This window comes from Dasypus novemcinctus, chromosome 19 (genome assembly GCF_030445035.2).
Source record: "Dasypus novemcinctus isolate mDasNov1 chromosome 19, mDasNov1.1.hap2, whole genome shotgun sequence".
NCBI classification, from domain to species: Eukaryota; Metazoa; Chordata; class Mammalia; order Cingulata; family Dasypodidae; genus Dasypus; species Dasypus novemcinctus.
The window spans coordinates 73,800,307-73,824,940 of record NC_080691.1 but is presented as its reverse complement, the minus strand read 5'-3'; the positions used below and the strand labels follow the sequence as shown (position 1 = coordinate 73,824,940).

The following is a 24,634-nucleotide window of genomic DNA, read 5'->3' as shown; positions in this document are numbered from 1 at the left end:
AAAGGCAACATTAGACCAAGAGTCTGAGTTGGAAATATCTGTTAAATTAAGGGAATTTTGTGGGTGCACAACTAGCAAAGCTGATGCTGGTGTGATTTGCCCAAAGAGCCAGGGCCCAGTTAGCACAATTAAAACCACAATTAATGGTACCTGAATGTAAAAACTGCTAATACTCCAAGGTCAAATACATCAGAGAGGTGATGTATTTTATTATTTATTTCTCACCACTCCCTTGCACTTCCTGTATCTGTTCATTTTCCTTGTTTCCTTAGGATCCATTGGGACCTGAATCCAGGACGTTTGATATGGGAGGGAGCCACATAATTTCTTAAGCCATCTCTGTTCCCTGCTTTGTTGTGTCTGTCATTATATTTTTATTTTTGCGTATCTGGTTGCATCATCTTGTTGCATCAGCATGCCATGCTTACCCATTGTGTAGCCTTACTGACTTGCTCATCTTTAGGAGTCACTGGACACATCTGCTCACTGCTTTTTTGTTTCTCTCACTATAGCTTTCTTCTTATGTCCTTTGCTGCATCGGCTTACTGCATCTGTCAGTCATACCAGCTTGCTGTTTTCTTTAGGAGGTACCAGGAATTGAACCAGGGGCCTCCGATGTGGTGGGTGAGAGCCCAATCACTTGAGCCACATCCACTTCCCACAAATAGGTTTTAAATTATATGTCCTGGTTTGGGTGCATATTGGTAATAAAGTGTCACATTGTTTGGTAATTAAAACACTTTTGACTAAAGTTGGAAATCAAGGATTATCCTGTAATTAGCTCTCTGAATTTATCCAATATTTATGGGTCATTTGCCTAAATTGTAGATTCAATTGGAGATAAGCTAGAAAGGTCTTTGGGCTACAGGGCTCCTATTAGCCAAATTTGATGGCATGTAGTACTCAGCCTTTTTTGCTATGAGAATGGCTTATTTGGAGGGTTTGACCTTATGGATTGCAAAGTAATGAAACCACCCAGACACCTCTCCCAAAAGAGCCTACAGAATGGTGTGGACCTGCATCCAATAAGCTTGTCCTTATTTTATGCTGCTCCCCTTCATCTTGGCATGAATTCTTACCAATAATAATGTTACAGATAATAATATTAGTAATATTTTCTAGTTTCACCATCGTGGGAAAGAGTTTTTGTTCCCTCATTACTTCTAATTTGACTATTGCTTCCCAAGTGCATTTGCTTATCTCTCATATTGGTGGTACACAAATTAATGACTATGACCCCAGAACAATAATTTAAATTTAAATTTAATTTAGAGATTTGGGGGGAGTATCCACCTCTTATATCCTGAAAAATGTGGAACTTTTCTAGGTGGTGGGAATTTAGGTTTAAATGTGTTCCATAACAAATGGTCACATAACAGATGATAGAACGGTCAATAAAGGAGAATATCTATCTCAATCTGGTCTCTAGTACTGATGGGTTGAGGGCAAGATAGAAAATCCATATTCATAAGGAAAAATATCATAGAAGGGTCTCATGTATACAGAATCCTCATTAATATGAAGATGACAAATGGTTCCTTTTAAATATAGAAAAGGACAGTGGGAAGGTTTGTAAATTCAGTATGTGATATAGGTATCCTCAAAGGTCTGAAATAAAAAGAAATTAGAGTTTTAGGCAAAAGCAAACAACAACAACAAGAATCAATGGCAAGATTTCTGAGAAGATAGCATTGGAGTAGCTCAGACAGGGTGCAGCTCTTTTACGGAATAGGGAAAAAGCAAAGAAGTCATACCAGGGAGATACAGGAAAGTTCTGCACACATCATTCAGATGGGACTTGAAATGCAGAGACTAAGAGCCCCAAAGGAAAACTGTGAGCTACTGGCCCCATGATTGGGAATGGCATCCATCCCCACTACCCTCAAGGAAAACAGCCACAATAAACCCTGCAGCAGAGAAGCTAATGGATAGGAGAAATGATATATTCCTCCTGGAGTAGAGGGAGGGTGCAATTGAGGGCTGAGAGTAATTTCTCTTCACTGAGTTTAACCAGTATAAGCTGGTTTTGAATTACTGTCTCAGAAGACAATGGAAATCAAAGGATTCATCATATTGGAGGGGTCCAAGATGGTGGAATAGGGAATGACTGGATGCACTCTTTCTCTAGAAACTGGGAAGGTAGGGAGGTTTGTCAAACATAAGCCAAGGCTGGGTGTTAGGAAAGGGTACTTGGAGAGGAAGAGGTCCCAGCTGGGTACCAAGGAAAATGGGAGACACTTCACCAGCCAGCCCTCCTGGGAGCCAGCCCAGGAGGGTAAAACACCACCCAGCTCTTCCTGGGGGCGGAGGGGCCATGCATTCTCCTGGGGGAGCCTGGAGATGCTGAGGAGCAATTACACTGTCATGCCAGTACCCCATCTACATAGGGTTGGATAGAGACCAGTGAGCCACAGGGATAACTGAGGGGACCTTAGTCAGATATTTTATCGCTCTCTTTTTTCCTATTTCCTACTTTCTTTTAACTTCATCCAGGTATCTGAGGAGAGACTGGGTATGGAGTGACTGGAAAGTACAAGGAGCTGGAGAGAAGTAGACTAATGAATCATTGGTGGTATGAGAGGAAGGTCCAGTTTTGTGTGTGTGGGGGGGGCGGTGAGTTGTTGCTCAGAACAGGCAGCCTGAAAGGAGGGTCTAGCTTATCCTAGTTGTCTGAGAGGGAGACCCAGATTTTGTTTCCTTTTATTTCATTTTGCTTGTTTACTTTTACTTCTCTAAATTTCATTCCTTCTTGTTTCTCTTCTTTACTTTCTTCTCTTCCCATTTCTTTACTCTTCCCCTCTGTTTTCTTTTTCTTTTTTTGCTCCCTTTTACACTTTTCTTTATGATTATAGTTTTACTATCTTTTTTCTCTTTCCTAAGTCTTTTTAAGTTTTCTTTTTGTTCTGTGCTTTCCCCCCTCATCTTTTCTTCCTTCCAACTGGCATTTCCATGTTTGTCTTTCTAATCTCTCACATATATGGCCTTTTATTTATTTTATTTTTTCCTCTTTCTTTTGTTTTCATCCATTAACTTTTTTATTCCCATATGGTATTTTTATTCCCAATATGGTACTAGAAGTTCTAGCTAGGGCAATTAGACAAGGTAAAAAATAGAGACATACAAATAGGGGAAGAAAAATTAGTCTCTCACCATGGGATGACATGATCCTCTAGAAAATTCTGAAGTATCCACAACAAAGCTACTTGAGCTAATAAATGAGTTCAGCAAAGTGGCAAGACATAAGATCAACATGCAAATATCAGTAATGATTTTAGGGAAGCAGACTTGGCCCAATGGATAGGGCATCTGCCTACCACTTGGGAGGTCCATGGTTCAAACCCTGGGCCTACTTGACTACGTGGAGCTGGCCCATGCTCAGTGCTGCTGCACGCAAGGAGTGCTGTGCCACACAGGGATGTCCCCCATGTAGGGGAGCCCCACACACAAGGAGTGTGCGCTGTAAGGAGAGTCGCCACGTGAAAGAAAGTGCAGCCTGTCCAAGAATGGTGCCACACACACGGAGAGCTGACACAAGATGATGCAACAAAAAGAGACACAGATTCCCGGTGCCTCTGATAAGGACAGAAGCAGTCACAGAAGACCACGCAGCAAGTGGACACAGAGCACAGACAACTGGGGGAGGGGGGGAGAAATAAAAATAAATAAATAAATCTTTTTTAAAAAATAATGATTTTATACACTACTACTGAACAGACTGAGGAGGAAATCATGGGGAAAATTCCATTTTACAATAGCAACAAAAACTCAAATACCTAGGAATTAATTTAACTAAAGAAATACAGGACCCATATGCAGAAAACTACAAAAGAATGCTAAAAGAAATTTTAGAAGACCTAAACAAATGGAAAAACATTCTGTGTTCATGGGTTGGAAGAAGAAATATTGCAAAGATGCCAATTCTACCCAAAATGATTTATAGATTCAATGCAATGCCAATCAAAATTCCAACTGTTTACTTTACAGAACTGGAAAAAGCAATTACCAAATTAATTTGGAAGGGAAAATGTACTTGAATAACCAAAAGCATACTTAAAAAGAAGTGTGAAGTGGGAGGAATTTCTCTGCCAGATCTTGAAACACATTACAAAGCTACAGTGGACAAAACAGCATGGTACTGGCATAAATGTAGACACTTCAATCAGTGGAATAGTTTTGAGAGTCCAGAAATAAATCCCCATCTCTATGGAAAACTAGCTATTTACAAACCCATCAACTCCTTGTTAATAGGACAAAACAGTCTCTTCAAAACATGGTGCTGGGAGAACTGGATATCTATAACAAAAAGAAAGAAAGGGGACCTCCATCTCACCCCCTATACAAGAACCAACTCAATCTGTATCAAAGACCTAAATATAAAAGCCATGACATTAAAACTACCAGAAGAAAATATAGGAAAACACCTTCAAAACTTGTAGTAGGTGGTGATTTCTTGGATCTTACAAACAAAGCATGCTTAACAAAAGAAAATATAAATATAATCCCCTGAAAATTAAACCCTTTTGCCCTTCACAAGACTTTGTCAAATGGGTGAAAAGGCAGCCAACACAATAAAAGAAAATAATTGGAAATCACATGTCCAATAAGGGCTTAATATTCATGATATAAAGAGAGATGTTACCAAGCAACAATAACAACTCAAACGACCCAATTAAAAAAATGGGCAAAAAATTGAATATACATTTGTCAAAAAAAAAAAATACAAATGGCAAAAAAATCAACAAAAGAAGAAATGTTCAACATTATTAATGATTAGGGAAATGTAAATCAAACTAAATGAGATATCATTTCACACCTCTCACAATGGCCATTATTAAAAGGACATAGAAGTACAAATCCTGGAGAGGAAGAAGAGAGATAGGAACACTTATTCACTGTTGGAGGGATTGCAGAATGGTACAGCCACTATGGAGGACACTTTGGCAGTTCCTAAAGAAGATAAATATGAACTTGCCATGTGACCCTGCAATACTGCTAAGAGAGAACTGAGAGCAATGGCATGAACAGACATTCGCGCACCAATGAACTTTCACAGCTTACAGCACCAACTACATGTGTGGCTTCTACTGCATAACCAGCAAGGGAGAAAGGATAGGAAGCCCTAACCTAAAGAGAAAAACTGCACCCAGAGTAAATACTCTAGTAAGTCAGATGCGAAGACACCAACAAAAAATTATAATCTACACCAAGAAACAGGAAGCTATGGTCCAGTTGAAGGAACAAGATACGCCTCCAGATGACATAAAGAAGTTGAGACCATTAATTATAGATATTCAAACAAATCTCCTTAATAAATTCAATGAGATGGCTAAAGAGATATAGGATATTAAGTAGACATAGGGGGAAGCGGACTTGGTCCAGTGGTTTGGGCATCTGTCTACCACATGGGAGGTCCAAGGTTCAAACCCTGACCTTCTTGACCCATATGGAGCTGGCCCACATACAGGGCTGATGTGTGTAAGGAATGCCGTGCCATGCAGGGGTGCCCCCGTGTAGGGGAGCCCCATGCACAAGGGGTGTGCCCCATAAGGAGAGCCACCCAGCGTGAAAGAAAGTTCAGCCTGCCCAAGAATGGCACTGTACACATGGAGACTGATGTAGCAAGAATACGCAACAAAAAGAGACACAGATTCCCATGCTGCTGACAACAACAGAAGCGGACAAAAACAAGAATATGCAGCAAATGGACACAGAGAACAGACAAAATGGGGGGGGAAGGGGAGAGAAATAAAATAAATAAATCTTTAAAAAAAAAGAAGACATAGGATGAACACAAAGAAGAATTTGAAAGCATACACAGAAAAATAGCAGATCTTATGGGAATGAAAAATGCAATCAATGAAATTTTTAAAACTTTGGGATCATATAATAGCAGATTTGAGGAGGCAGAAAAAAGGATTGGTGAGCTTGAAGAAATAGCCTCTGAAAGTGAACATACAAAAGAACAGATAAAGAAAAGAATGAAAAAAAAAGAACAAGGTCTCAGAGAAATAAATGACAGCAAAAGGCATGCAAACATATGTGTCATGGGTGTCACAGAAGGAAAAGAGAAGGGAAAAGGGGTAGAAGGAATATTTGAAGAAATAATGGTATAAAAATTCCCAACCCTATTGAAGGACATAGATATCTCTGTCCAAAAGCACACTGTACTCCCATCTGAAAAAATCCAAATAGACTAACTCCAAGACACATACTCATCAGAATGTCAAAGGCCAAAGACAAAGAGAGAATTCTGAGAGCAGCAAGAGAAAAGCAATGCATAACATATAAGGGATGTCCAATAAGATTAAGTGCTGGTTTCTCACCAGAAACCATGGAGGCGAGAAGACAATGGTCTGATATATTTAAGATACTACAAGAGAAAAACTTCCAGCCAGAATCTTATATCCAGCAAGAATGTCTTTCAAAAATGAGGGTGAAATTAGAATATTCACAGATAAACAGAAACTGAGAGAATTTCTAAGCAAGAGACCAGAATTTCAGGAAATGCTAGAGGGTGTGCTAGAGCATGAAAAGAATAGATGAGAGAGAGACCTGGAAGAGAATCTAGAAATGAAGATTATATCAATAAAAGTAAATAAAAGTATCAAAGAGTGGTGAAAACAATATATGACAAATAAAACTAATTTTAACTACTGATGTAAAGTACTTGTATTCAGAAAACTGCAACTCAATGTTAAAACAAATAGAAAAAGCCATAAATAACTGGAAGAACATTCCATGCTCATGAATTGGAAGACTAAATATCATTAATATGTCAATTCTACTCAAATTGATATACAGACTTAATGCAACCCTGATAAAAATTCCACCAGCATTAAAGAAAAAATTGAAAACACAATAATTAAATTTATTTGGAAGGGAAGGAGTCCTGAATAGCCAGAAACATCATAAGAAGGAAAAGTGAACCCTCATCTCCAGACTTTAAATCATAATACCTATAGTGGTAAAAATAGCATGGTACTGGACTAAAGACAGACACAATAGACCAACGGAACCAAATTTATGGTTCAGAAACAGACCCTCACAGGTATGGTCAAGTGATTTTTGACTAGCCTGTCAAACTCACACAGCTTGTGCAGAACAATCCCTTCAACAAATGGTGCTGAAAGAATTGGACATCCATAACTGAAAGAAGGAAAGAGGACCCTTATCTCACACCTTATCCAAAAATTAACTCAAAACGGATCAAAAAACTAAAAATAAAAGCAAGAACCATAAAACTTCTAGAGGAAATTGTAGGAAAATATCTTCAAGACCTGATGGTAGGGAAGCGGACTTGGCCCAGTGGTTGGGGCATCCATCTACCACACGGGAGGTCCGTGGTTCAAACCCTGGGCCTCCTTGACCCATGTGGAGCTGGCCCGTGCGCAGTGCTGATGTGCACAGGGAGTGCCCTCCTATGGACGGGTGTCCCCTGCATAGGGGAGTCTGACGTGCAAGGAGTGCGCTCCCTAAGGAGAGCCGCCCAGCGCAAGGGAAGGTGCAGCCTGCTTAAGGATGGCACCACCCACAAGGAGAGCTGGCACAACAGGATGATGCAACAAGGAGAGACACAGATTTCCATGCCGGTGACAACAACAGAAGCAGACAAAGAAACAAGATGTAGCAAATAGACACAGAGAACAGACAACCAGGATTGGGGGGAGGGGAGAGAAATAAATAAGTCTTAAAAAAGAAAAAAAGACCTGGTGGTAGATGGTAGATTCTTAAAGGAGATAAGAGAAGGACTGAGTGGACTACAGATGTTTAATGTATGTAGAAGTTTTAATTAGCTGTACTGTAAAAGTGTGGAAATGTATAGAGTGTATGGTAACACACAGTGAGTAATAGCTAGTTTACAAATGGGGATATGATTGAAAATGGTAGTCTAGTTATGTAAATGCCAATTGGCAGAATGCTAGAGAATAATCTAGGAACTGGATAGCACAATGAACCAGGAGGTGGATGAAAATTATGGTTGATGGTACAGATGCCAGTATGTCCTTTGTTAGCTGGAGCAAATGTATATCACTGCTGCAGGGTGTTGCAGCTTAGTAAAGAAATAATTCTGCAAGAATTACCAGATATAGCTATTTCTTATTATTATTGAAAAAATGAAAATGCTCTAATAATGACTGAAATGATAAATGCACAACTATGAGATTACACTAATTACCAATAATTGTATACTTTGGATGAATTGTATGCTTTATTAATATGCATCAATAAATAGATTTGTTTATAAAAATAGTATATTATAGACAAGTGTATGCTAACAAACTAGAAAATGTAGATGAAATGGAAAAATTCCTAGAAATATACAAACTAAACTGACCCTTAAAGAAATAGGAGACAAAAACACACCAATCACAAGTAAAGAGATTGAAACCATCATGAAGCCCCTCCCCAAAATGAAAATACCAGGACCAGATTGTTTCACAAGTGAGTTCAGCCAAGCATTTGAAGAGGGTTAAGACCAATCGTACTCAAATTCTTTCAAAATATTGAACAAGAAGGAACACTACTGAACTCATTCTACTGAGGCAATGCCACCCTAATACCAAAGCCAGATAATGATATTTAAAAGGAAAATTATAGACTCATTTCCATAATGAATGTGGATACAAAAATTGTCAACAAAATACCTGCTAACTGAATACGAAAATACATTAAAAGATGTGATGAATGCACAACTATGTGAGTATACCAAATATCACTGACAGTAAATTTCAGATAAATTTTATGCATTATTATTATTAAAGTTAATTTGTTTAAAAAATAAATTTAAGAGTTTATTCTTGACATCGTGGAATTATAAAGAGAAATTAATAGATAAAATTATCCTGAAAAAGAACAAAACTAGAAGATATCCAAACCTATATTTCAAAATACAGTACAAATCTACATTAAACTAGTGTGATACTGGCACAAAGGCATCCCTTCTAAAATAATGGAATAGAACCGATAGTTCAGAAATAAATATATGTATAGCATCAATTTAATTTCAACATACATTGCACCAAGGTCCACTAAGGAAAGCACAGTGTCTTCATCATATGGTGGTGGAACAACTGGATATGTGTAGCTGAGCGAGAGGGTTTCATCCTCGCTCAGGCCCAAGAGTCGGGGGGGCTTGCTCCTGCCGATCAGCCAGCGGGGGGTGCCCCAAGAGGGAGCACCAGTTCTCCAGGCGTGGGGGACACGCGGTTGGGGAAAAACCACGGAGACCGCTTGAGCGCAAGAACAGGTCTGCTTTATTGTGGAAGTACACTTGGTTATATAGGCAGGGAAGGGGGTGGAGTATGAAGGGGAGAGCAGGGCGGAGGGGTGGCTGCGGATTGGCTAAAACTGGGGGGGCAGACCTCTGGTAATACGCCGTAAGCAGTTACTGGGGAAGAGGACAGATTGTAGGTTGGTAATATGGGTGGGACTGGCGGGAAGGACGGCAGGGCTGGAAGGGGAGGAGGGGTGGAGAAAGGCGGTAACAGATATGCACATGCAAAGCATGATTTTTGAAACTTACCTTAAAATATTTACAAATAATTAAGGCATTTAGAAAGATGGATGTAAGGGCAAAACTATACCACACTTACAAGTAAATATTGAGGTAATCTTCATTACTTTGGTTGTGGTAATTGATAGATATCACATTAAAATCACTAGAAACAAAATTAGACAAATAGTTTTTCACAGAAATTAAAAACTTTTTAATCAAAGGGAACCCTATCAAGACAGTGAAAAGATAACCTGAATAAAGCAAAAAATACTTTCCCAACATACATCTGAGAAGGGCCTAATATTCTGGAATTTGTTTTTTAAAAAATCCCTTATCCTTTAACATAAAGACAAACTAAATAAAAATGGGCACAGTATTTGAATAACATTTTTTTCTAGGAAAACATGCAATTAGACAAACATATGAAATAATGCTCAGCATATTTAGTCATAAGGGATATGAAATTCAATACCAAAATGTGAAATCACTTCAAACCTGCTGGTATGGTTATACTTTTTTGAAAATCTAAAACATCTGTTGGTGAGGATGTGGAGAAATTGGAATCATTGTACATAGCTTATAGGTAATATGAACAAATATTCATACCAGCATTGTTTACAATAACACAAACAACCCAAATTTCTATCACCTAATAAATGGATAACCAAAATGTGTAGTATCCATACATTGGAATTTTGTTCAGACATAAAAGGGAATGAAGTAATGGCATAAGCTATACCATGGAAAAGACTTGAAAGCATGCTAAGTGTTTTCAAATTTTAGGCCAGTTAAAAAAAAGGGCCATGATGTGAACCAATGTATATGAGGTGCAGAGGTGCCCAAAGATGTACTTACCAAATCCAATGGATGTGTCATGATGATGGGAACGAGTGTTGTTGGGGGGGGGGGGGGAGAGGGGGGGTGGGGGGGTGGGGTTGAATGGGACCTCACATATATATTTTTAATGTAATATTATTACAAAGTCAATAAAAAATAAAAAAATTAAAAAAAAAAAAAAAAAAAAAAAAAGGTCACATTTTTAAAAGATTCCATTTATAAGCAATATCCAGAATAGGCAAATCAATGGAGAGGAAAAGATGATTAATGGTTGACAGAGATTGAGGGGAGTAGGGTATATGGAAATACTCCTTTTGTATGTACGAGGTTTCCTTTGGAGTTGATAAAATTTTCTGAAATTAGATATAGTTGATGCACAACATAGTGAATGTACAAAATATCACTGACTGTAACTTTAAAATGGCTAATTTTGTTATGTGAATTTCACCTCAATAAAAGTTGTACAGATAAGGTAAAGTAAGAAAGTGCATGAGATTTTAATCAAAGAAATGCAATTTTCTCTAGAAGATAAAACATGTATTTTGTTGTATAAATGGGAATATAAGCATTGTGTTCCAAATTTTAATGAACACTTATTTTTTCTCATATTAACTTTTTATGACAAATGATACCATATTCATAATAAAATAAAATAAAAAAGACACATTAAAAAGAAATCCTTGAAGACCTCTCAAATATTTATACAATTTAATTGTGAATGAAATGACAATAAAATTGTGTCATGCACTGTTATGCACTATAATCTTTGTATAATTTCCCCTTAGAAACAGAAGTATAAAATTGGCTTCCAATATTCTTTCAGATAATTACTAACATTCATCCTTTTCTACAGATTATTATGCTGCTTCTACCCTACCATTCCCACCATACATTCTTCATCTTCATAACCTGTTAAAATTTTGTCACATCATTAGGTCTGTTGAAATGTCTATATTTATTCATTTTCCATTTATGTTTTCCAGATTTATTTGAGAATTCCAGGACTTTATCTATAGAGAACCAGTGTGCTAGGATCCTTAATTAATCTCCAGGACCTTGAATATTTCTTAGTATACAATGCAAGTAAAAAAAATTATGAATGAAGAAACAAATGAATCTTCATAATTTTTCTTCACAATACCCTCACATTTCCAACATCATCTGAATGATATAATTTTGAACTTATCTGGTAAACCCACTGAGGATGAACAGTATGTGTTCCCCGGAATGAAGCAGTAACTAGTTTTATTAGTGGTGTAATCAGGGTGTGACCACCTAGAATATAGTCTTTATGTAGTTGGACTGTTTTTAAAAAGGAGTGCAAAAATAGAGGTTATATTCACGTTAAATTGAAGAAACTGGACAAGGCAGGAATTGGGAAGAGAGGAAAGTACTGCTTTCTTTTGTCACCTGTCTAGAACCTCGTTGACCTCACCATTTCTTCCAATTTTGGAATTCTAGTGAGTTCTCCAAACAATTGATGTGAGTAATCCACATTTATTTGTACTTTTATAAGTCTTGAGTATATCAGGCATTTTTCATTCCAAAGAAATATCTTCCATTTTTATTATATCCACTTTGCCTCACCATTCTCATTTACTAGTTTTGGCTATTTGTGCCCCTTACTCATTTTTTTATGAATCTATTTCATTACTTTGATTGTCTTTTCCAAGATTCTAGTTATTTTCTGTTCAGTTCAGTAAGCAATAAACATATGTGACTATTAAACTTAATCAAATTTAAATAAAACTAAAAATTCATTCTTTAGAAGCACTAAACAATTGTAAATGCCCAATAGCTATATGTGGCTAGTGGCTTCTGTAATGGACTATGCAGATATAGAACACTATCTTCATTGAAGGAAGAACTATTAGAAATATTCACCTGAATCTTAGATATTTCTTCTATTTTTTCCAATTACAAATGAATTATTTTTTGCTTTTCTATTCACTCCTATGTCTCCACCCCAATAATATTTAATTTTATTTCTCTTAACTTCTTAAGGTAGGTGCTTATATAATTTATTAATTTATTTTAAATTACCTAAATATTTTACACAATACAAGACCAATAATTGTCTCAGGAATATTGGTTTAGATTTAACTCTGGTAATGTTATATAATGTATTCAACTACTACTGTTATTTTTCATAATGTACTCTATTATTTGTCAAGGTTATTTATAAGAGATTTCTCTCTTAATTTTCAGTATATAGATTACATTTTCCATGTTTCTCATTATTTTCTGAATTTATTTCCTTTTGAATAGGGAATATTGCCCATTACTTTCAAAATTTTAAAGTTTTCCTCCATCCTATTGTATGAAACATTTGTATGGTGGGTCCATAAGCTCTTAAAAGGAAAGTTTTTTTCAGGATGTTGTACTTTAATAGATACTTGGTTGAATATTTTTGGAAATTATTCTAATTTCCTTTGAGAAAATAGGATTTTTCTTACCAAAACAAGAAGTGAAAAATGTCTATGAGATGATATATAAGTTACATAGACTGAGCCCCTCGTTTTAAGCTCCCAGATCAGCAAACTAAAACTTAACTACGTTCCTGTTATTTTAAGTGCTCCTATCCCAGAACCCGAATCCCGAGAACAACCAATTATAACTGAACAGCTCCTTTTTTCTTCTGTAGCTTAGTTCCTCTAAGTCAAAGGATAAGCCAAATAAGGAAAACTATCCTATGTCAAGGAGTAAGCTTATTTTATTTAAGAATGCCTTGTCCTATTTACAGAAGCTGTTTTACTCTCACTCTTCTAAGCTCCCTTCCATTTTTAGGGATTGTGTGTTGTCTGAATTATGAATTGCTTTAAAAATTTATGAGATCCATTAAACCAATTTCCTTTTTTAAAAATTATTTATTTATTTTTAAAAATTACATTAAAAAAACATGAGGTCCCGTTCAACCCCACCGCCCCCACCCCCCACTCCCCCCACAGCAACACTCTCTCCCATCATCGTGACACATCCATTGCACCTGGTAAGTACATCTCTGAGTATCACTGCACCCCTAGTCAATGGTCCACATCATAGCCCACACTCTCCCACGTTCCATCCAGTGGGCCCTTTTTTGTTGTTGTTGTTTTTTTGGTCATTTTGGATAAGAGGAGAGAACCTAAAGGTGACCACTGATGACTCTAGGGACAATAAAAAAGAAAAAATTCCACCTGAACCCTTTGTGTTTTCTTTCCTCTCTACCATCTCCAAGTGTTCTTTGAAGAGTCCCTCTCATATCTGAGTTTCACTACTTCTGTATTTCAGCTCTCTGATCTCACTAGCTGTCAGTCCAAAGGTTAGTGGGTTAATACGATGGATGAGAAAGTTCAAAATTTTAGCCTAAGTCCCTAGTCTATTGGACAAACCAGTTTAATTCCTTCTCCTGCTGGTTTCTTTGTCCTGTGCACAATATAAGAAGTGAAATGGTAAAGATGGAATCCTCATTCTCATCTAAAATTTGATTCTCTACATGCTGGAACTCTGGCATATGTTGCCTAAGAGTTACCTCCTCAGCATCTCCTTGTTGCTCAAATGTGGTGTCTTTCTAAGCCAAACTCAGTTTATAAAGACACTATCCTTATCCTGACATGCAGTATGACTGCTGGGGATGAACTTTCCTGGCATCAAGTGATTATTACAAAATATTAACTAGCAATGCACCTGGGGAAAGATCTTGACCAAAGGCAAAACTGGTACATACAAATGAGTTTTTGCGGCTAAGAGATTTTTAAGTGTCAGGAGGTCTTTCCAGAGGTTGTGCTTATGCACATCTCAGCAGGATCTCACTGACTGCCATGGTAAATAGTTTCTCAAATAGTGGGGCTCCAGAGGACTCTAGAGTCATCCAGACTTATAGATGCAGACAGCTAAGGAGTTTAGCACCCTGAGAGTAGACCTTACTTTGGAATTTATGTACCCCATTGTGACAGAGTTGGATTCACCTGTGGTTTCCCCACAGATGGCTCTTCTACCCCTTCTATTTGAAGCTATAGTTAGTATAAGAATTGATAAGTGTATGTCCAAGACACTTAAATCTTTTGTCTTTCCTCTTGCCAGTTGGGCCCTGAATCCCAGATTTGCAAAACCTACTCTACAGTACATTGGATTATCCCAGGCCAACTAACAAGGTGATGATGATGCACAACAAACATCCCAAGGAACAGAGAGTCTGCAACAGCAAGAAAGAGAGTTCCATCCATCTGCCCAGAGAATCTAAGTCTCCTTTCAATTAGACACAGAGTGGGCATCACTGTCCCAAAATCCTAAGATTAGTGAATGAACAATGGACTAAAATTGGCTTACTATTTTTCTACTATAAACTTATTATTATTCTAGCAATGGAAGAAGAACTTTTAGCACTGATATAGAAGCAGTGGTCACTGGAAGTTCTGTGGGGAGAGAGAGGGAGGAATAGGTGTAATATGGGGCATTTTTGGGAAATTTGAATTATTCTGAATGATATTGTAATTACAGACAAAGGCCATTATGTGTTTCAATATGTATGCACAAATTTTAGCAAATGTACCACACTAATGAAGGATATTGCTAATGTGGAAAAGTGTGGTAGGGGGAGGGTGTGGGACATACAGGAGTCCCCTATATTTTTATGTAACATTTAAATAATCTAAAGTTTCTTTAAAATGTAAAAAATATTATATGGCTGGAACCTATCAATCTAACAAAATGGCAAAATCTCACCAAAGACAATATGGAATTTCCATTTCCATTTTGGGAAATACCCAATTAGACAAAATTACTAATTATTCTAGAAAAAGAGCTCCAAAATTAAACAGCTAAATGGAATGTCTACTTTATTTAGTACACAGAATTTACTAAGATAATACAAGAAAAAATAGTTTCATTAAAGGAGTCCTTGCAAAAGTCAAATGAGAAAGTGTAAGCTCAGAAGATTTCTGTTTTCTTTATTTCTATGTTTTATGTCAGACAAAAGGCTAAATTAGTTTTAACTGAATCTATAAGCTCTCTATTTGTGTCTGCCTGTATGTTTGTTGTAGGATGGTTTGCTACCTCTGAATTATATTACCGAATTATGAAATTTTATGAAAATTCTTTAAAGAGTTTTACTCAAGTTGGCTTAAAGATAAATAAGCACTTACATATAAATTAATACTCCAATAGTTCAAGAGATTAAGGAAAACAAACTCAATATTTCCAGTGAGAACAGAGAAAGCATAGAGGTAAATCAAATTTTAAAAAACATTGAATTTCACATAATTCAGGTAAACCATAGGCAAATAGGATTGATTGAATATTAACTTAAAAAATATGTCTTTGGAATTACCAATACTAAGTAGAATATAAGCATATAATTTAATTCTAGTTTAGTGTGTTCTTCCTAAATGTATGCAGTGTTCTAATAACATAATATAGCATTATACCAGCTTGGTGTGTTCTTCCTAAATGTATGCAGTATTCTAATAAAATAATATAGCATTATACCTACTAGATCCTTAAGATGATCAAAATATGTAACCTGCATTTTGAAGAATGTTGTGTTGAATGCAGTTTACAGGATCTTTTTGATAACAAATATGTAAGGTGTGCAGGATGTGGTTTGCTAGGGGAAAAATTGTTTTGTCTAAAAGTAAAATGACAAGTTTTTACAGACTGATAAAAAGGAATAGGTAGGATAATCTGAATAGATATAGAAAGGTGTAGGTTTTCAGAAAAGGGATTTTATCTATCATGGTCATGGGGGCGGGTAAATTTTGACAGGTTTATAGGAGATTTAAGAGTTTCCTTAGATAGTATGTTCATGCAAAACTAGTATTTGATTTTCTTTTCTTTACAATAATAAAGTATCCCTGGATTGTTGGTCTGCTCTTAAGAAGAATTAATAAAAGATTTTTCTAAAACATCTGAGTAACCTGCTTAGAGGGAAAGATTTGGTATCTTATCAGAAAATCCTCCTGTGCTATATATCCTTCTTATAAACATCATTTAACTGCTTTTGAAAACATGTTTTTACTTTTGAAATAAAGTATTTTTTTACCACCATGCTATTGCCTCCCTTTAATTTTAGAATATTTTGTTGTCACTTTCATTAAGAAATGAAATATTGTTTCACAGTTTCCCATGATCCTATTTATCAGAATGTTAAAACATGAATACTTTTGACAGTGTCCTTCCGAAAATTGAGCCATAAATAATATCATCCTGAGCTTAAACTCTTATTGGGATTTTCCAGAGGGTCCTTGGAAAATCATAAGAGATTTTTCTCTTTCATCTTATAAAAAGAAAGGTGATAAACTAGTTAGTTTTGTTTTATATGTTATCAGTTCCATAGGAAGTGTTATCAAATTAAAAATGATTTTATAACTTTCTGTTGGCTAAATTATAGGATAAAATTTTATTAATACAATCATTTCAGAAATTATATAAAGTGCTTAGAGGGACGTGGATGTTGTTCAACTGATAGACATCCATTTACCATATGGAGTGTCCGGGGTTCTAATTCCCAGGGCCTCCTGACTGTGTGGTAAGTTGGCCCATGTGTGGGGGTGCTGCACACAAGGAGTGCCATGCCATGCAGGGGCACTCCCAAGTAGGGGTGCCCCACATGCAAGTTATGCACCCTGCAAGGAGAGCCACCCCACATGAAAAAAGTGCAGCCCACCCATGTGGTGCTGCACATATTTTAATGAAGAAACTAAGTTCTTGAGATTGGTAACAGAAGATCTAATGAAACACAGATTAATTACTTAGAACTAAATGAATGAATAAAGAATGATCATAGTTCTCTTTGGAATTATTGCTATTTTATTGTTCTGTTCTCTAGATACAAAGGACCCCTTACTGAATTAAGCTATCTATAATTCATAAAATATTCATCATTATCTTCTTGCCTGACCCCTCCAGAATTTGAAAACTCTTACTGAATATTCTTAAATTTATGGTACTATAATTATTTTTATAGATTAATCAGATCTATTCTCTTTGTTAACAGGAAGTAATAGGAGTAAAAGGTTATATAACCTAGTCTTAGGGATGCTAATTTAAGCACTCACAGGAAACATCAAATCTACTGAATGTTGTAGCACCCACTTTGATGCAGCTGTCTGTTATTACCCAAATTATGTTAAAGATTCAATAGAAACTGCCAAAGCAAACATCTCTTAGCAGGTCTAACATTTTTCCTCCAGAAAACTGAATACTTAAGTGATCCTTCTACTTCATCTCTTAACCTTCACCTAAAATGCTGCAATGTTATTGACCCTGCTCTTCTGTTATCTTTATCCAATCTGAAGATACCCCATGACTGTAAACTGGTAACTTCAAAATTAATGACTCCATACATGCTCTTATGATCAACCCAGATACCATTCTATCTGTTAATGCTTCTTATGCTAGAATTGTTAATGGTACATTCCAAACAAGCTATATATACCACATACTGATTGAATGAGATAGCATTCACAATTTTCTTCCACCAAAATGGTGAAGTCTGTGCTCTTACCCAACCCTGCTATCTATCAGAAGGCAATTCTGTTAACATCTATAACAGATTCTTTTTTCCATGGACCACTTTGCCAGTCAGGTGAAAACCATGGACCCCTTCTTAGAAGGTAGTGGCACATAGTTTATGACAATCAACAATAGCATGTCTTTAAATTAAAAATTTCAATTCAAGATTACAGACCCCTAAAAATCTTTCCCCTGATAAAAACCATAGATCTATAGTGATTTCACCATGCTATGGAAAGAAAGAGGATTCCTCACTTCTGGAATATCAGTTGAAAATAGTGAACCAGTAAATTACTTTCTACCAATTTACTCCCATCTACTGTTGCCATCATTAAGATAAAGGCTTAGGTGGTTGATTTGGGCCAGTGGTTAGGGCATCCATCTACCACAGGGAGGTCCACGGTTCAAACCTCAGGCCTCCTTAACCCATGTGGAGCTGGCCCATGGACAGTGCTGATGTGCACAAGGAGTGCCCTGCCACTCAGGGGTGTCCCCCACATAGGGGAGCTCCATGTGCAAGGAGTGCACCCCATAAGGAGAGCCACCCAGCATGAAAGAAAGTGCAGCCTGCCCAGGAATGGTGCCGCACACACGGAGACCTGACACAACAAGATGACACAACAAAAAGAAACACAGATTCCCATGCTGCTGACAACAACAGAAGTGAGCAAAAAAAAGACGCAGCAAATAGACACAGAGAACAGACAACCAGGGTCAGCGGGGGAGGTGAGAGAAATAAATAAATAAATAAATCTTTAAAAAAAGATAAAGGCTTAAACAAAAAGAACGGAGCCTGAAATTTTAAAAAATGCAACTGTATATTTTTATGCCAAAACAGCCACTAATTAAACAGCTGTAATTATAAACTTAAATCAATACTATCTAAATTAACTGAAGAGCCTAGTCTTTCCTGGCCAAAAATTTTAATTTTGGACCTCTGTTTATTCATGCCATTCTTTTTAGAAAACTCACCTTCTCCCCAATGAAATTGTTCCTAGCAGACCTATCTCTGAGAATAAATTGAAAACTGATCACTTATTGTCACACCATAACATAACCCAATTTGCAAGTCCTTAATGCATAATGCCCAAGATTATCTTCAAAAAGTAAAGGACATCTTTCTTGTCCCACATGACAGATACTCCATTAATCATAATCTGTCACCAGGATAATGTTTCTACTGGAAATGATACAGGAAAAAGATAGCCTTAGATTCTCATTAAAAGGAACCCTGCAAGGTACCCCTAACTTCTGAAAATGCAACTTACTTACAGTGTGTTTTGCCAGGGTCCACCTTAATCAACTAAAAAAAAAAATTCCATCAGACTTCTGGACAAATTTTAGAAGCTTAAAAATCAAACAAGCCAGGAAAGCAAGTAGAAAATGTCAAAAAGTAGATGACTTATTCCCTAGGTGACAGATCAAGTCCTAAAAAAAACAAGTCCTTACATAGACTCTTCATTACTAATACTTAAAATTCATAAAATCTTTCTATCTCCCTATGTTTTGTTCTTTTGTTGGCCTGGAAAGACAATGCCATGGGGCTGCTTCTCCAAGGACATTTCAAAGGAAAGGAAACTTACAAACTATTGGAATTGTCATCATAAACCCTGATATATACATATTACAAGGGGACACATTGTTCTACCCAAAGCACATTTCTTTCTTATTGCAAATGCTTGTCTCTTTGCATCAAACAGCACCATTTATTTCATATCAAATATCAATACTACACCCAAGGTCGTCTTCTTTCTGCTTTAAGCTTTCTTGTATCTGAAACTTGTAACCAAAAATTAAGAATTAACAGAAGTTTATGATTACTGAATCATTATAAAGATGCTTTTTCCTTATTTTATCAGTATATTATACCATAGCCCACAACTGATACTTGAAATTATTGAAACTGTCTATGTCAACCTCACTCTTCTTTACAGTTGTTGCAAACAAGGTTCATCTTTGTGTATACTATTGAGATGGTTATTCCAGTCTGTCTTTACCTTTGTTTAGGTTATTTCAAAATTAGTCTCACCCTTGTGTATACTTACTATTGTGATGTTTATTGTAAAATAACATTGCATTTGTTTATGGTTATTTGAAATTCAATTTATATACATTTACTATTGTGATTTAACCATTCTACCCTTCCCTGTTTGAATCCATAAAATCCCTAAAGTCACAATCAATTTTGGGCCATTGATAAACCAATTAGCTCTTTTTATCCTAGCAAATAAAGTTTCTCACTTGGAACAAGAGTATCTCAGGAATTGGTCTTTAAATGGTTTTGGAAGAACCTGCTTTTGCTCAGTTATAGATACAACTGGTTGAGAAAATTATAAAGATATCATAGAAGAGTTTGGAAAACTTACTGTAATAGTTCAAAGGTCCTCACAAACTACAAGTTACCTTAAGAATTCAAGTCCACGTTCAGGTTTAAGGTACTGGATCTGCAAAAGAGTCACAAAACAAATACATTTTGGTCAGATTTTCACCTGAAGTCTCAATAACACAGGCTTTTGCTTACAAAGGACAAATGACAGTATTCCCAGTAATGAATTTTTTAAAAATATCACTTTTACGGTAGTTACATTGTTCTGCCAGGCAATATTTTTATTGTGGAAATTTTATCAGATATTTACCTGGGCAGTAAATTACCTAAATAACTGATAAATGCCTGGACAAAGTGTATTTTGTCTCCTCGCAGTCCTTTAGGGATATATGATAAATATGAAACTTCTCATTGGAATACTCCCCTCAATATACAGTCTCAGGCAAAACAGGATTTACCAAAGGAGTTAATAATTCTGAATTTGCCTCTTTTGGCAGACTGCTGCTACCTTGGCTTGGGGTTAACAAAAATGAAAACAATTTTAGGTATTTTTCAATCACAATAGGAGAAATTACTGAATTTACTGCCGGAGCTCTAGCTGCACAACCTGTCATCAAATTTATAAAATATGTTTTGATAACTTTATTGCCAAACTTGTTACTTATTAGCTGAAACAAGGAGGCACTTTTGCCATCACCAACATCACTTGCTGTACCTGGTTACACACTTCTGGGGAAGTTGAGACACAATTGCATGAAATAATTAAATAGAAGACATTGTTTAAACAGGTATGGCCTTCCTCAAGGCACTGATTTGATCACATTGATGTCAGTTGGGTCAAAGGTGTCCTGGGCTTAGGAGTATACTATTGCTCTAGTACTTATTATAGTCTCTCAGGTGTACAGTTTTCTCTCAAGGGTTTTGAATGTGTGTCCCCAGCCACTTGTGAATTCTTTATGTCTGGCATAACATAAAAATGTTAAATACAGAGAAACTGACATCATGACCATCTATGAGCTCAACATGAAATTAACCTGCAAGTGCCACTGCAAGACCTTAGTAACTGAAAATGGGCTCAACACCTTACATTTTGATCACAACTCTCAATGGCTGAGATCCAGATCAAACTGGGGGAAACTGTTAAATAAAGTAGGCCCTAGATGGAATCTTTCATGCTAAGCCCAAATCAGCAAACTGAAGCTGAACTTGGTTTGACCTCTTTTTTTTCAATTTTTAATTTTTTCTTTATTTTTAATGTTACATTAAAAAAATATGAGGTCCCCGTATACTCCCACCCCACTCACCCCACCCCTCCCCCAACAACAAACTCCTCAATCATCATGAGACATTCATTGCATTTGGTGAATACATCTCTGAGCACCACTGCACCTCATGGTCAATGGTCTACATCATAGTCCACACTCTCCCACAGTCCACCTAGTGGGCCATGGGAGGGCATACAATGTCTGGTAACTGTCCCTGCAGCACCACCCAGGACAACTCCAAGTCCCCAAAATACCCACACCTCACATCTCTTCCTCCCACTCCCTACACCCAGCAGCCACCATGGCCACTTTCTCCACACCAATGCCAACTTTTCCTCAATTACTAATCACAATAGTTCATGAATAGAATATCGGTAAGTCCACTCTAATCCATACTCTATTCCTCCATCCTGTGGACCTTAGAATGGTTGTGTCCACTCCGCATCTATATCAAGAGGGGGCTTAGATTCCACGGGGATGCTAGATGCAATTCTCCTGCTTTCAGTTGTAGGCACTTTTGATTCCCTGGTGTGGTGGTTGACCTTCTTCAACCTCCATGTTAGATGAGTGGGGTAAGTTCAATAAACCAGAGTGTAGGAGTTGCAAGCCTGTTGAGGCTCAGGACCTGGCTATCACATGGTCAGTCCAGAGATTCAGGTACCCTGAGTATACATTAAACCCCAGCATGAACTACAGTTCTGGTAAAAGTACCAGGAGAAGATTGAGGGCAAAGATCAGATCGGAGTCCAGCTCCATCACACAGAAACACAACCTCCAAAGTAGGGCCAACTGACATGGCATTGAACTCCATCTGCCATGACCAGAGAACCTGTGGGTCTCTGTAGCCCTCAGAAGAACCAATACCTGGGGTTGTATCTACTTTATCTGTCTCTGGGACTCTGCTCAGGTATGCATAAGGGCAACCCCTCTGATAACCTCCTGTCTCTTTTTGGAGACTCAGCCATAAAAACTCATTTGTCCTTTCCATTTCCCCCTTGATTCAGGTCAAAAAGCATTTTTAACTCCTGGTATTATATGTAGACTGAGATATTCTGCTGGTCCCAGTTGACCCTTTTATTCAAGGTCATTTTCTAGTTACTTCATCAACTGGTACTTGGTAGTACTCCCTTGGCACCAGGGAAGCTCATCCCTGGGAGTCATGTCCCATGCTGGGGGGAAGTCAATGCATTTACATGCTGAGTTTGGCTTTGAGACTGGCCGCATTTGAGCAACACAGAGGCTCTCAGGAGGTAACTCTTAGGCACCCTGCAGCTCCAGGCCTTGTTCTTAGTTCAGGTGCACAGGCTCACAAGCTTAGTCGTTAGTATCAAGGGCTCATTGTTGGACCTTCATTCTTTTTTGGTCTTTGATGTTGCACTTGGGGGACAGTTGCTGTTCCTTTAGGGACTGTGATAGAGCTCCCCTGGCTAGGAATTCAGCTCTCCCTCAGTTGTTGTTTTTAATTGTATGCACTATCAAAAAATATGCAAACATTTTTATGTACCCTGGATATATGCCCCGTAGAACTCCCTGAAACCATGTGTCCCCTGTCAATAACATCCCACACCAGTATTCCTCTGCTGCCTTTGTTGAACCTCTCCGTGATCCAGAACTTCCTGAAAAGTGAAACCCAATATACTGCAAGGTTCCATTAATAGCAAAATGGATTATAGTGATGAGTTTAAAGGTTAGCTATAGAATACATTATTAATTTGGAAAAATTACGGTAAAAATAAATTGGGGTATCAAAAAATTTAAAAATGCAAAAGCTTTGTTTTTGATGTTTTGCCTTCCATCACTGCAATAAGTGTTGCCCTGTATGCAAATTGGCAAGGCAACTACATCCGTCTTTTCCTCAGTGTCCATGTCCTATCTTTTTCTTTTCTTTTTTCTAATTATTAAGTTTATCTTCACAAGAGTTTTAGATCATGGTAATTCACATATAAAATATACAGTACTCCCACATATCCAACATAAAACCTTTTCCCTCCACAGCAATAATCTTTTTACATATTCATGCTATATTTACTGAAACTGATGTACAGATATTGAGACAATAGCTTTCAAACAAGGTAACATTTGTGTTTACATTGTGGTTTATATATTTTAAACTATACAATTTTCTAGATTTTTAGTTATCTCATGTTTTACATTATGATTTATATTTTAGCGTATCAGCCCCTTTATATTTTTGGTGTAATTTTACATGTCTTATATCCATCCTTGCATATTCTTGTGAAACACTTCTATTGCCCACACAGTAGCATTGGTTCTATCTATTCAATACCTCTTTCCTCCTCCCCTTAGGGCTAACGGTGACTGTGAGTCTTCATTTCTTGAGGCGCCATGTTCAGAGATACTTGCAACAGTGTTGAGGGCTTGACATGCTCAACTGCCCTAATGCCTTGGGAGTCACCATTTCTTTTGAGATACAGTTCCCTCTATTTGAAGGCATCAGTCCTTCCCAGGATGTGGGAATACCTTCACTCTCAGTATATGGGTCTCTATCCAATGATATAACCCACTATGGCAAAATGGGCATTCACATATTCTCTAGGAGCCTGTTCTGCGTCAGAATATCCCCTTAAGCATCTTAAACAGGTAACTTTCCTTATTGTTTTTTGAAAACGTTTTCTCAGCATTATACTCTCAACCAAATACCTGGCAATCTCCTATGTTCGTATGGTGCCCCACCCTTCCTCCAATTTCTTGGGCATTATTACCCATCCTCCCATCCCTAGCTCCTCTCAAGCCTGCAAAGCCCCACCCAAATGTAACCCTATGCCCCCAATTTATCCCTTTCTTGTACAAATACTTACCTCCAGCTTATCATAGATTTCAGCCATTTAGGTGTCAGCATACATCCTTCTCTACCCGCCAATTTCCTGTAAGCCTATCATCCAGTCTCCAGCTCCCTGAGGCAGCTTGGTTTACTTATTTCGTATGATTGAAATCATGTAGTATTTGTCCTTCAATGCCTGGGTTGCTTCACTCAACATCAGGTTCACAAGATTCATCCATGTTATCACATGTGTTTGTAGTGTATTTGTTCTTAAAGCTGAGTAGTATTCCATTGTACATATATATCACATTTTATTTATCCATTCATCTGTTGATGGGCATTTGGGTTGATTCCAACTTTTGGCAATAGTGAACAATGCTGCTATGAACATTGGTGTACATATATCCCTTGGTGTCCTTGTTTTCAGTTCTATTGGG

General features: G+C 37.2%; 1 pseudogene; it reads right to left on the bottom strand.

Annotated features, from left to right (window-relative positions):
* LOC101426848 (myotubularin-related protein 10-like) overlaps positions 1–24,261 on the bottom strand; it is a 36,930-nt pseudogene extending 12,669 nt beyond the window's left edge.
* Between the last annotated feature and the right edge of the window lie 373 nt (positions 24,262–24,634).